The sequence below is a fragment of the Adiantum capillus-veneris genome, chromosome 20 (genome assembly GCF_014529385.1).
Source record: "Adiantum capillus-veneris isolate H3 chromosome 20, ASM1452938v2, whole genome shotgun sequence".
In the NCBI taxonomy this organism is placed as follows: Eukaryota; Viridiplantae; Streptophyta; class Polypodiopsida; order Polypodiales; family Pteridaceae; genus Adiantum; species Adiantum capillus-veneris.
Genome location: NC_140950.1, coordinates 17,137,032 through 17,151,526, shown reverse-complemented (window position 1 = coordinate 17,151,526; position 14,495 = coordinate 17,137,032). Strand labels below are relative to the sequence as shown.

At 42.5% G+C, this 14,495-nt stretch overlaps 1 protein-coding gene across 2 annotated transcripts in view; it reads left to right on the top strand.

Moving 5' to 3' along the window:
• LOC147432174 (Transcriptional coactivator/pterin dehydratase) overlaps positions 1-10,152 on the top strand; it is a 50,051-nt gene extending 39,899 nt beyond the window's left edge. The window contains exon 4 of one of the 2 annotated variants that reach the window (XM_086492162.1): positions 10,134-10,152. The gene's annotated coding sequence lies outside the window, so the exon portion shown is untranslated. Of the gene's footprint in view, positions 1-9,698; positions 10,035-10,133 lie in introns of those variants that run through there. The other variant, XM_086492161.1, reaches the window with a different exon arrangement.
• Positions 10,153-14,495: the final 4,343 nt, after the last annotated feature.

The window sequence follows — 14,495 nt, the reverse complement described above, 5'->3', positions numbered from 1 at the left end:
AAACACCCACGTCGTGTCCATACTTCTCTGCGTGCAAGTATTGACCCCGTTCGACCTCCTGACGCCACTCGATGCCATCTGACGCACCTGCTTACCTCATGTCGTCGGCCCGCGGATAGCTTCCTCGAGAAGTTTTATGCGCTACCAACTCCTCCTTATTGTAGAAAAAACACAGTGGTACTGGTAATAGTGAAAATCGATGCACTATGTACACCCTGTCCTACCTGCACACATGTGGGCCCCACGTAACCACCTGTCTCTGGAAAATGGGCAATTCTTTATTTGATGCACCATGCATGTATATGTACATATGCACAATCCCTTGCTCCAAAAAACTCCTGACAACGTATAAAGAGGCAAAGACTTGAGCATAGCAACAAGTGGGAGCTTGCTATGCAGGAAGAGATTAAAGCTTTGCATGCTAATCTGAAAGGTGCAGCGGAATGAATGTTGTACTTTCTCGAGATGAGTGATCTATATTTGCTCAAGGTTCCTTTTAGTTCTTATGGAAGGGAGAGCCTTCCGTTCTTAATGGAGAGTGTTATGATCACGAACAAAGTGAGTGGACACTGTGCATGCAAGTGTATGAGACTATGAGATAGAGAGAAAGAAGAGAGATACGACACCAGAGACGTTGTAAAATCCCTCCTCAGAAGGCCCCACTCTCGTCGGCGAGAGTGGTCTACTATTGATTGCACAAAGTGGTACAATGATAATGCATGGAAACTGATGCAACTTGGGACTATGTCGGTGACGACGACGGGGATGGCGACAATGACCTAAGGGCTGAAATCTGCAGCCTTCTTACTGCTATCCACAAAACGCTATCTGTTGAATTTTCTGGCTGATTCGGAAAGCTAAAAAACGCAGATTTGGCTGCGTTTTTGAAGGCTAAAAATCTTCACAAATAACGCTGATCTGCTGCTTTTTCTGATGCTGAAAACGCTGCTGTACTTGACGCTGAAAACGCTGATTTGTCTGCTTCGAATGAAGGCTGAAAACGCTAGCTACTTTGCAGCTTTGATGGCGATAATTGAAAACGCTAGGTGCATGTGGCTGTTGCGGTCTAGCCAATGCTGAAAACGCCAAGCAGGATGGGGTGTTGGCAATGAGCAAAAACGTTGGGGCTGAAGGGGTGATGGGATCTCCAAGGGAAGCTTGGAGAGTCTGCTGAGAGAGGGGAGTACCTGCTGCCAAAGGCCTGTTGTGCTCCTTGCTCATCTACCAAAGAGTGCTAGCTTTGGTTTGCTTATATATTTTCTTACCCAAATTTCCCTACCTACTTTTGTTGGAAAGTCGCTAAAATTAATAAGTGAAAAATGTCAAAAATAGGAAAAATAGGCTAAATGCATTGGAAAATTCCCCTGATGGAATCTGATGGATTCTGATGGGAATACTGATGATCATGTTGTGTGCAACCAGAGGATATGCATCTACACTAAGTGACTGGGCATGCACGGTCTACGAATAGACTCACAAAAGTGGCAGAGCACTTTTAATCTAGACTGACTGGACTGACTGAACCTTGTTATGCTGTAGCTTGTCCACGGACACAAAGGGTTGGATTTGTCACGTGACATCCCCTCCTTTTCAAAGTGAGGTACTGGTACCGAACTGTATGGCGTCGAGGGAGATCGCCAATAGTATCCGGAATCTTGGAAGGGACTCTTTGCCGGCCCACTCTGATGTGTGAGTCGTGCGGTACTTGAACTTCATAAAGGTCTGCAACGCTTACTTCTTTGGGCCGCACCGAAAGCGACACGGAGTCTTTTGTGGCCTCTTGGATGCTTCAACTTTGTCGAGAGTCATGCTTCTTTCTTCTTCAAGAATCTCCATGGCTGAAAATTCCTGAAACCATTTCCAACACAAAACCATGAACATACCTATTCCATGTAAAGTGAGTGGAAAAAATCTTGTCTTCCTCAAAGACTGTGCATGCAAAGTAGATGAACAAAGAGACGGAGTGCTAACCCGTTCACCACACACACGCAAACAATGAGATCGAATCTTTCTCTTATGATCTGAAGCAATCAAGTGTGGCAATTCACAACGGAAATGCCCATGCTTGGTGCTCAGACTTTCATGTGCTCGTTCTACAAATGTGTCATGCCAAGGAAGAGACTTGGAATGTGACTTCCTTACATACATACTTTTCAGCTTATCATGAAAAATCCGCATACATTGGTGCTCATCCATGAGTGAAACGTACTCAACGTACAATATGTCATGCCTAGTAAAAGGGATCACATAAAGACGTTGACTAAAATACAGGAAACGATCATGAATGAAACACTCGAACAATGCGTGCGTATCAATCATGCGAACACATAATACTTCCTCTGAGGGTTCTTTGGACCTAGGCTCGAGAGCCAAGATCGGTTCTTCGTGATTGATCGAATCTACAACGAGGTTAGCTTCGCTAGAAAAAGCATCCACTAACACATCATCCTTGTGAACAATCACATCATCTTCATGCAACTCATCATGCTTGTGAGAAATCACCTCTTGATCATGCAAATCATCATGCTTGTGAGAAATTACCTCTTGATCATGCAAATCATCATGCTTGTGAGAAATCACATCTTGATCATGCAAATCATGATGCTCATCATTAACATCCAAATCATCATGCTTATCTTTGTCAATCAAATCATCATGCAAATCATTGTCATTCAATTCATCATGCTTGTCATTGTCATTCAAATTATCATGCTTCTCATAATCATGCAAATCCTGTGTGTCTTGCTTTGGAGAAGAAGAGACTAAGAGAGTCTCCTTTTCCCGATGCTGTGCAAAGTGCGCCTGCACTTGAGAAAAGAGTCGCAACATCTCTTTCATGCGTCGAGCGCTCTGTTCGGCCGCCAAGCGCGCTTGCTCACGCTCACGCTCCAAGTCGGCCTTTCTTTTTGCTTCTCTTTCTGCTTTTCTTACTTTGGCTTCCAAGCGGGCTTGCTCGCTCGCACGGGCTATGACTGCCATTCTTTCTTGGTACTTATGCTCTATGGCCGCGATTCGTTCTTCGCTTTCTAACTTCCTGTCCATCATCCTCTTGTTGAAAGCCTCCATATGAGTTAGTGTAATCCTTGTCGTAGATGGGGAAGGGGGAGGGTTGGAAAAACCTCGTGGTGGGGAAAATTCTTCTTCGCCTCTCTCATGCTCATCACCTCCAAGCGAAGTATCCATTCCGCTTCGAGTGATGACCTTTCTGAAGTGGTGGGTTCTTGTGGTCTTGGGTTCTTAAGTTCACGAAGAACTTGGGTTCTTGGGGGTCTTGGGTTCTTGGGTGTCTTGGGTTCTTGAGGGTCTTGAGGTTCTTGGGAGTCTTGAGGTTCTTGAGGTTTTCTTTCGCTTCCAAACTGTGTTTGAGAAGGATCTTCTCTTCACCCGAGTTCTACTCCTTTCTGCGGGCGCACCCCTTGGCGGCCTTGCGCTCATAGCAAGGTTGCTTTCCCACCTCACGCCGATTGGCCAGCCGCTAAGTGCACGGTCCGCTCTCAATGAGTGAAAAGAGACACAAGGGGAGGCTGGACAAGCCCTTCTTTCCTAGGATTCTTGTCACTCTTCAAAAACACGATTAGGAATCGACAAGCCCAAGCGAACTTGGGTTCGTGCGATGGCAACAAGCAAAAAAGATTCTTGTGATTCTTGTGGTTCTTTCCTTGAGTGATACAAAACATTGCCAAAGCTCTGATACCAATGTAAGGTGCAACGGAATGAATGTTGTACTTTCTCAAGATGAGTGATCCATATTTGCTCAAGGTTCCTTTTAGTTCTTATGGAAGGGAGAGCCTTCCGTTCTTAATGGAGAGTGCTATGATCATGAACAAAGTGAGTGGACACTCTGCGTGCAAGTGTATGAGACTGAGAGATAGAGAGAAGAGAGATACAACACCAGAGACGTTGTAAAACCCCTAGACCACTCTCGCCCAGGAGAGTGTGGCCTAAATGCACTGGAAAATAGGCTAAATGCACTGGAAAATTCCCCTAATGGAATCTGATGGATTCTGATGGGAATACTGATGATCATGCTGTGTACAACCAGAGGATATGCATCTACACTAAGTGACTGGGCATGCACGGTCTACGAATAGACTCACAAAAGTGTCAGATCACCTCTAATCTAGACTGGCTGAACCCACCCTGTTATGCTGTAGCTTGTCCACGGACACATAGGGTTCGATGTGTACGTGACATAATCATACTTGGGATTTGGTGGAATTGCCCAAAGGAAGGAAGGCTATTCCTAACAAATAGGTGTATAAAATCAAGACAGTTGATGCAAAACCCAAGTATAAGGCAAGGCTAGTTGCAAAGGGATATGTTCAAACCAAGGGCATAGACTTTCAGGAAGTGTTCTCTCCTGTTGTGAAGATGACCACTTTGCGTGTATTGTTTGCCATAGTGGCTGCTCTTGATTTGGAAATGGACCAAATGGATGTACATACCGCTTTCTTGCATGGTGATGTGGAAGAAGAGCTTTACATGAAGCAACACGAGGGTTTTGTTATTCCTGGCAAGGAACATTTGGTATGTATGCTCGATAGAAGCTTGTATGGGCTGAAACAATCATGTAGACAATGGTACAAGAAGTTTGATCGCTTCATGCTTAAACATGGTTACAAAAGAAGCCATGCAGACCATTGTTTGTATACCAAACGTGATGAGGATGGCAGCCCTATCATTCTCGTGCTCTATGTTGATGATATGTTGATAGCTGCAAAGAAAAGAAGCATTGTTGATGCTCTTAAAGGGCAGCTGAAATCTGCATTTTCAATGAAAGACCTTGGGGCAGCTGAACGTATACTTGGAGTGCGTGTTACAAGGCAAAGAGACAAGCGCCTATTGTATTTGTCGCAAGAAAAGTACATTGAAAAGGTGTTGGACAGATTTAACATGGCTGAAGCAAAGCCTCTTGGTGTGCCATTACAGCCATATGTCAAAATCTCTAAGGATGATTGTCCTAAGTCAAAGGAAGAAGCCAATGACATGCAAAGTGTGGCTTACGCTTCAGCTTGTGGTTCACTTATGTATGCTATGGTTGCTACTAGGCCTGACATAGCCCATGCAGTGGGAGTTGTGAGCCGGTTTATGGCTAATCCAGGCAGGTTGCACTGGGATGCAGTGAAGTCCATTATGAGGTACTTGAAAGGGACTAAAAACAAATGCCTCTGCTATGGTAAAGGACCAATGGAGTTGAAGGGATTTTGTGACTCTGACATGGCTGGTGATGTGGATACATGGATATTTACAAGTGGCTATGTATTTACTCTTGCGGGAGGTGCTGTTTCATAGTGTTCTAGATTGCAAAAGTTCGTTGCATTGTCTACTACAAAGGCTAAATATATTTCAGCCACTGAGGCTTCTAAAGAAGCGATTTGGTTAGCACGCCTATGCAGTGAGTTTGGTTTGCCTGCGAAGGCACCTATGCTTGGTTGTGATAGCCAGAGTGCCATACGTCTGGCAAAGAATGCCATGTTTCATGCACGCACAAAGCATATTGACGTGCGGTATCACTTCATACGAGAAGTGCTTGAGATTGGCCTTATTACATTGGTTAAGGTCCATACATCGCAAAATCCAGCATATGCTCTCACTAAGTGCTTATCCAAAGCACAACATCATCTATGTATAGAGATGGTGGAAGTCACGTAGCTTAAAGGCACCATTTATGCCTTTAAGTGGGAGGTTGTTGGGTTAAAGGCCCAAATGGCCTCCTTTAATGTAGAACTTAAAGGTTACTAACCTTTGGCCAAGTTCACATTGAACTTGGCCACTAACTTTAAATTGGTCCTATACAAATTAATAAAGGGAATGTGAGTTTTAACTCACTTATTCCCCCTTCCAATATCGTGCGCTATCTCCCTCTCTCCCTCTTTCGTTCTGCTAGCGCTCCCCTCCTGCAACACAGTGCCTCCTCTGCAAGGTACACACCCTGCACTTCTTCGCGTGCTCTTTCACTTGCACACACCGCCGCGCGCTCATCAGAATAAAGCCTAAGTTGGAATCTCTATAAAATTAGAATATATTGCTAAGCATGGGGGATAAGTCTCCGAGCCGGACAAAAATAAGGAGGGCACATGGGCTCACTTTAATTCAATCTCAGTGAGTTAGAGGGAAAGGGAATCACTTCTGATTGCGCATATAAGAGCACAGCGGAAACAGTAGCATGCATCAATCTTGCAGCCCTAACAATCACGCACACACATTCATCAGAGCACAAAGAAGTTTTGGTGTCTTGCCCCAACCAAGGAAGGCGGAGTATACTTGTGGAGGAAATTCCTCGACGCTACAACTTCCACAACAATACAGGAAGATGACGACCTTGCAGGTAGATCTACGCTTTGATCTACCGAGTATGGCACTCTGTTAAACACACACACATGATGAAATATGAGCACTGTCTTGATACTGTTTGGTGAGTGAAGTACAAACTAGGTTTTCATATATTTGGGTAGCAGGTGTTGATTGATAAAGCATAAAAGAATTTTCATATTTGAACCGATTGGATACGCGCACGTATTTGAATACTTATTGATGCATCTGTATCATACTAATTTGCATAGGAAATGAGCATAGCATGCGGTATTAAGGATTCATGAAGCCTTTGCAATCTGTAAATAACACAGGAATCAGTGAATAAAAACAGAATTTTGGGGTTGCAGTCCTATAGGCCTGGTATGATCGGAAAGTAAATCGCTCACCTAATCCGACGAACTTCAACCTGATAGATATGTTTTTGAGTATTAACGCAATTGCTTGATCAAAAATTCCATCTGTAGATTCATGTAGGTCCGATTTTCTTTCACGAAAAGGGAAAAAAATTTCTCTAGATTCCGGAAGCGCCATCTTGCTCTGTCTACTCTTGAGGGACCGGTATGCGTTTAGAAAAGCACATGCTGTAATGGGACGACATCACATGCCAATTGAAAAGAACAGATTGATTAGTCTTTTAGACAGTTCAAAACAAGTGAACTGAAAAAGAGACTTCACACGAGACACGGAGTGGTAGTTTCACCCCTAGAGTGCACTGGCCTCTAAATGTGGTGCCCTTTTCGGTATTTCTTTATATTGCTTCATATACAACACGTGCGGCTCTGCTCTACATCTCCACACAGTAGAATGCCAGAGAGTGAGCCCTTAGTACATATTTAAAGGCCCTTGGCCAGCCAAAAGCAGTTACACGAAAAGCAGTACGCTCTAAAAGCATCTGGTCCCCAAAAGCTAGCACCCACAGGGGCTGTCCGTAGCGCCACATCAGCAGCTTTTTGCAATTTGTGTGCCTTCCGTACAACATGCCACGTCATTATGTCTCTAATGTCTATGCCATCTTTGATTGTGTGTGTAGTGTCTTACTTTACTTAGATTTTAGGCCCCTTTGCCAATGTTCTGCAAGTTGATAGGGTTAGCATTTTAAAGTCCTAACCCCTTTTGTCTTTAGGCCACTCGGCAAGAACCTGTAAGTTGGCCAGTCCTTCTTCTTCTTCTTCTTCTTTTGTTTCTGCTAGGGTTTAGGCCCCTCGGCCGGAATATGCAAGTTGGCTAGGGTTAGGCTCGGGGAGTCCTAACCCTTTGGGTCTTCAGTGGCTTGACATAGGTAAGCAATTTGTCACAAAACATCTTCCAGTTTAGGCATGGCACATGATCAGTTTGTGACATGAACACTCAATGATTGTTGTCTTCTGGATGTGTGCACTCTAGCACATGAGTACTTAAGAGTCGGTGTCTACTAATCTAGTTTTTGTCCTTTGTCTCTTTTGCAAGCATAATCGAGGGCGATTACTATTCTTTCAAGTGTGGGGTTTGTCACAAGATTGTTATGTGGCACATTGGAGGGTTAAGGTTTTTAAATCTACCTGACCCTCCAACTTGCAAATTATAGCCGACCGGCCTTGAACTTTAAAAAGAATAAAGTGAACAAACTGTTGACGTGGCTATGGTACAGATGGGCCCGATAAACGGGGAACCCTTACTGATGCGGCATCTATACATACAAGCCGTAGAACATGGAACCAGATCATGGCGCTTGATTTCTGGTTTGGAGCTTTTGAGAGCATAGCTTTTCACTTTGTATGCTTTTAGGTGAAGGGCGTATAAAGAGACTGCTAGGGCCTCTCTTTGGCAGATTGGCTTGGAAGCACTATAGAGAGAGGACTATCTCGCTGTGCTCCCAAGCTCATCTGCCAGGAGAGGTGCCTTTGCTATCTATTTGAAGGTAGAAGAGGCCCAAAAACAGGCGCCCCAAAAGCTATGACCATGAAAAGTTGTGCCCCGAAAAGCTCACGCCCAAAGAGAGCTCTCTCCCCATTGGGATGTCCATAGAGCTATCGCCGCTTTATATATAAACCCCACAAAGGGGTCCTTCCATTATGCCTATCGGTTTATTGGCCCGCCACGTGGTAGCCTCACAGAAATTCTTAAAAAACTTCAAAAGAACTTTTTCTTAATCAAGTTCAAAAGAGCATAACTTTGTGCCTAGTACTCTGTTTCTGGAGCAGTGAAGTCCACCATGTAGACCTCCATCATGAGGACAAAGTCCAATACCCCATCTGCAATCAGAGCTTATTTTGGGGCTTTGCAACCATCAACTCTGATAAGCACATTAAGTACCATTATTAGCTTCAAAAACCCCCTCCTGTTCACCTTGTCTGGTACCAAATTGCATTTGTTTGTTCCTGGCTCTAGCATAAACCATACAGCTCCACCGAACTGGATGGCAAACCTTTGATTTACCTTTTATCTGATGTCGACACGCTATGGGTGCATCAATATTGCAAACATGTTTCATGTAAAGAGAGGGAATTCTCAATAGCTTTTGAAAGATCAGCAATAGAGAATCAGACAAGCAGGTATCTCCACCAATAATAACAGCTGAGCAAGAGAAGCCTCTGTGTCACTTATACATGAGGCTCTGAAAGCCATGTCTGATAACTAGGCTCCAACCAAAGAGACCACACCAAACATTTGAAGACGAGGATGGGTGAGAAGGAACCACTGGGAGCAAACCAGAGATTTGCAGATGATATCCAAGCTGGGAGAGCTAGGACTCAAGTTTTAAACAAGCCCAAGAGAAAAGAGCTCATAAGAGGTCAGTCCGCATGCATGCTCAAGGTTTCTGCTAGAAAGCGTGAGAGGAGAAGCTCAACCAAGCTGAACCAAGGGAGGCAAGGAGACATTTCCGGCAATAACACGAAAAGGTGAGGCTGACGGTGAGAGAAGGCAGCGAGCTAGCTTGCAGCAGCTGGGCTATCGCATAGTCTCTCTCTCTCTCTCCCTCCCCCCCCCCCCCCCCCCCCCCCCCCCCCCCCTCAAAATCCACAAAATACACCATCAAAAAACTAATTGTTGGCTCCCAGTCTCTTAGGTCTTGTAACATATACAATTTTATCATACCCAAGAGGTAGAAAATCCTCCTTGAACTGTGCCATAAGTACAGCAAGAGGAATCTCATCTCTGTTTGAACTCCATAAAGGAACAATGCCTGGAGGAGCCTTGACAGGCGCTGGGGAGTGTCCACTGAGAAGAAGAAATGTTTGCAGATGGTAGTCTATTGGCTTGTAAACCTGTGTAACGTGAGGAGCCTCTCTCTCTCTCTCTCTCTCTCTCTCTCTCTCTCTGTACATTTCTCGGCTTGATGGTGTTGGACTTCCCAAAGAATGAACCTTGAATAAAATTAAAGGTTTTCTATGCTTCTCTTGCAGATGCTTACTATTCATATCTAGTTGTGTCACAACTCCAACAGATCAACACCTATGCAGATATACCACTAACGGTGGCATTGTTTATAAGAAAATCAAATTGTTCCAGATGGGGCATTTTCTCATCGCAGCATGGTTCATTGAGAATGCTCTTCGCTTCATCTTAGTTGAGGGCACAAAGAAATCAATCAATGTGAAAGCTGTGCCTGAGATTTTGTATCTTTGTGGACATTGATGCTGGTCATGAGCCAGCATTTATGAGCATAAAATTTTCTGGAAATGGGGGAAGTGATATTATTTACCTGATGGTTGGTCAAATCCATGGTTCTTTTTCGTTTTTATGTGAATATAATTATGTGTGCATGTACTTCTGACATCACCAAGTGGTAACCCCTTAATACCACCTGAGTAAATTTTCTTACCTCAATAAAAACTCAGGTACTACTATTTTCTGTGGGCCCTTGTGTGGGTATTTGGTGGTATTTCGTACAGCTACACAGTAGTTCGGCAAGCCAGGAGAAATGCTAAAGGGAAGACTTGGAAAAAGATATTTTCTCTTCATATGCTGAAGGCAGGCTTGGGAAAAGCTATTTTCTCTTTATTCAAATCCTAAATCTCTCTCTCTCTCTCTCTCTCTCTCTCTCTCTCTCTCACCCAAGTGTTGTAGATTGGTTATTCCATTTCCCTCTTGAATAACAGGTCTTGAGTTCAACTCCTCGTCGGCCAGATTTTAAGGGCTCTTGGGATAGTTTCCTTCGATGTTAAAACTCTCTTCTTCTCAAGTGTGTGTGTGTGTGTGTGTGTGTGCGCGCGCGCGCGCGCTAATAAAAAGAGGAAAATGGTATAACCTTTCCATCACCCAAGTGTGGCAGTTTGGTTATGCCATTTCCCCCTAGAATAACAGGTCTTGAGTTCAACTCTTCGTCGGCTAGATCTCTAAGGTCTCTTGGGATAGTTTCCTACGATGTTAAAACTCTTCTTCTTCTTCTTCTTTTGCTTCTCTCTCTCTCTCTCTCTCTCTCAAAGACAAAGATCTAAATCCTACAAAAATTTGAAGAAATATAGGTATAAATCAAATTTCTTAATATAGATATGACATCCTTAAATGCTGCATTTCCTTTCCAAGAAGGATTTGAAAGCACTCTCCTTTACGTTTGGAATTTGGCGTACAAGCTCAATAACTTAATGCCAAGTCTTGGTTGAAGGCGGGGCATTCATACACCAATAAGTTTCAGCATATACCATTCTCGTTGTTTTATAGCACTCTACATGATTGGGATACTCACCTCTCCTGGGCCCATGAGTTTAAGTAGATTGTGAAATGATCGCATCATTCTTCAACACATCAAGTGTAAATGAAATGATCTTGGTAGTAGGGGTGTTGTGGATTGTGTGGTGGTCAAGCAACCCCATTCTCCCCCTAAGCCACTCCATTACACCGACAAAGTGGGGCTCCTTTGTCAAGTTTTTAGCTACTTTTTGGTGCATGCCAATTTGGATTGAAGAGGGCTAATCTCTCCACTTTGGGCTCCTCTCAAAGCTCTTCTCTTGTACTCCCTCTTCTCCAGTCTCCATAGCGATGAAGTTGCGATGCACTTTAGGCAAAACTATTTATCTGAACAGATTCTATATATGATCAAATATGAAAGTCACTTCAATCTTCACAGGTTTTAGAAGAGATTATTATCGACAAACGTTATGCTATCGAATATTGGAGTAGTCAATCTTCTTGATCCGGGATGTGCATGGCTAGTAACAAGTGCATTGGTTCCAAATCTCTCTAGTAGAGTGTTGAATTAATATAATTCTTTTGGAGGGTGGAGGGGGTGGGCTCCATAAATCCGGCCCTCCCTCCGTCTCTCTCTCTCTCTCTCTCTCTCTCTCTCTCTCTCCTCAAATACATGTGTGCATGTGAGATTAATGCAGACGTTATACTTTTTTTATTAGGCAAGACATTTTCCTAAGAGAAGAGGAAGAAGTCCTTTAAGACAATGGATATACATGCAGGCGCATAGAAATTCTTCAATCAATAGAGAGAGATCTCATGTGGATGAGACAATAGACTTGAGGGTGTAGATGAAGGGAATGTTCATCCAAGGGGACGCCATAAGAAGACATCTCCTTCCCCTCCTATGAAGAAGATGTCACCAAGTCCTGATTCTCCTCCTTATAATGAGGGAGATGAAAAGATATCATATCTCCTTCCTCTTCTCCTCCTCCTTTGTCTCCAAGTTTATATGGTTTAGAAAGTGAATCACCCCCAAGGAAATTGTCTTTAAAAGCACGGCAGACATTGTCATTCTCATGGTGCTTGAAGAAAGCTCGATATTTGGAGAAATTCAAGGAAGGAGCAAGAAGCATAACCTTCCGCTCCTATGCTGAAACTTTTGGCGACATTGGCAGGGTTCTAAGTTTCATCCAATAGTTTGATGCTACCTTTAGAGAGGAAGAATTCACAAAATCTCTACAGCTAAGGTACGTTCCTATGTAGCTCCATAAATTAGCTTGCCAATTTTGGATTGCTCTTCAATCCAAAGAAGAGGCTCCGAAACCTGGAAAGCATGTATAATTTCTAGTATGAAGCAATTTCTTTCTAATGTTCACACAACATGGAGAAGCCTCAAGCTAGGGCAACAAGTCTATTGAGAAAAATATAGCCAAGTTTTGGGGATGACATCTCAAATCCATTATCTACAAAAGAATAGACTTCTCTACCCTAAAGCAACAATTCCATGCAAGGCTTCTAGACGGCATGTGCATAGTCCCTCCACTCCTTGACTTAACCAAGAATCCCATTCAATATCAATGGACTCTTATGGATAAACAACTTTCCCTGTGATCAAAGAAAATGTCACATATCAATTGTGTTAGCGTTGTCTAACCTCTCGAAGCTATATGAGGTTCATTATGATACTTGCAATGATTACCTTGGAGTTGTTCTCCTTCAAGAAGAGCATACTATTTCATAATGAGAGTCTTGGTTTTCACCCTAAAGAGATTACCCTTGGCATTTAGGGAAAAGAGTTCTTAGCTATCTTACATGCCATGGATACATGGACACATTATCTTCTTGGGATGCTCTTCATCCTACAAATGCCTATGGGATGGTAGAAGAATACAAGTATTTTCCTCTTGTACATTACCAGTAAGATATCTTGTGAGATAATAGAAGGAAGATCAAAAGTCTCTCCAATTTTGAAAATGCATGGGAGGATGTTTGTTGTCATAGAAATGACTTTCACAATGCTCTCACATTGCACAACAAAAGCATAAGGTTGTAGCTGACAAGCATAGACGAACTCTTCATTTTGGAGAAGAGTTTCGGTACTCCTAAACTTTTCCAAATCTCATTTAAGGCATAATACGAACAAAATTTGGTAAGGAAAGCTAGACAGCTCATCAAAATTACTATGCTAAATTGGCACACAATGATTTTGTGTCCATGTCAAATTCAGATTTACATTGGCAGATTCCCCATGCATTACATGTCTGTTTGCTTAAGGCTTACAAAGGCACATAACCAACAGATTTTGTAGTGGAAGATCCTTCAACATTTGATTTTCGATTAAAAAGTACCTATGTCACGAAGGTAAAGTTCTACGAAATGGTAAGGTATCACATAAGTATCTCATTACGTTTAACTATAATCTTTTTGAAGATACTAAATGGATGCAAGAGGCTCATTTTCAAGAATAATATGAAGAATAATATGCCTCTTGTATATGCTTATGATGATTTCTCTCAAATGTATTAATCAAACTCCTTATGTCATTTGATTGTTCTCATGTATGTTTTCAAGGTTAACTTCACGCATACAAAAAGTTACAAACTTGTGACATAAGGTTTCTTCCAAGTATCAAGTTGATTTGTAACCTAATGTGAAATAGTGTTCATGGTGCAATGATACGATGTATGTGCCGCAATTTATCTCCCAAATATTGCATAGATTGGTCATCTACTTTAGAATGATGCCTAGTGCTAAAAGTGGATCCGTTAATGGACCTTGTTCCTTTCTATTGTATATAGCATAGTCGAGGACAATTATGATTTGGAAGGCAAGTTAATGTGTCCAATCTAACTTTTAGTCTACTTAAATTGACGTTGTCACACTACAATTAGCCATTTGAGAGAGACAAAGGACAAATAGTGAAAGGATTGAGCAATGCGAATGTGGCTAAGAAGGTGAATTTAGGGCTCAAAAGTGCCAAAAGAGTAATGCCACCTTCAAAAGTGCTTAGGGAATTTAGTTCCATATTCTGAACTTTCGTAGCAAGTTATCACATCTTTGTGCGCACACTTGGTAGGCTCTCTTTTACTGGAGTGTCCTTACACACTCTCTACACTTTGCCGTAAAAAAGGTATTCTCACTCAAAACCCTCCTAGTAAATTTGTGCGTACTATTGATGTTGCACTTCTTTCACACACTAATGCTTTATATTTGCATGGGATCAAGAAGAAGTTTTGTTTTGCATGTGTACTTCCCAACCTTGGTATTGTAGCCAAGTTTGTGGATGTCAAATATTTCATGTCTGATCTCAGTTTTGGTGATACAAATGTGGTAGTTGGCACTTTTTCAAGTTTGTGCTTACATAAGCTCAATGTTTACAAGAAATGTGTGGAAGTTTTACCAAAAAAAAATAAATTCTAAGGCTATTTCAGGTCAAAAACGAAGATATGTAGGTTTTGGTCATTTGAATTTGGCCAGTTTGAAATGTAATATGATTGGTTTGTTGCCACCTCTTTAGGCACCATGAAGACATGTAAATAAAAGGCTACGTTTTGGAATAAATGCAATGTTGT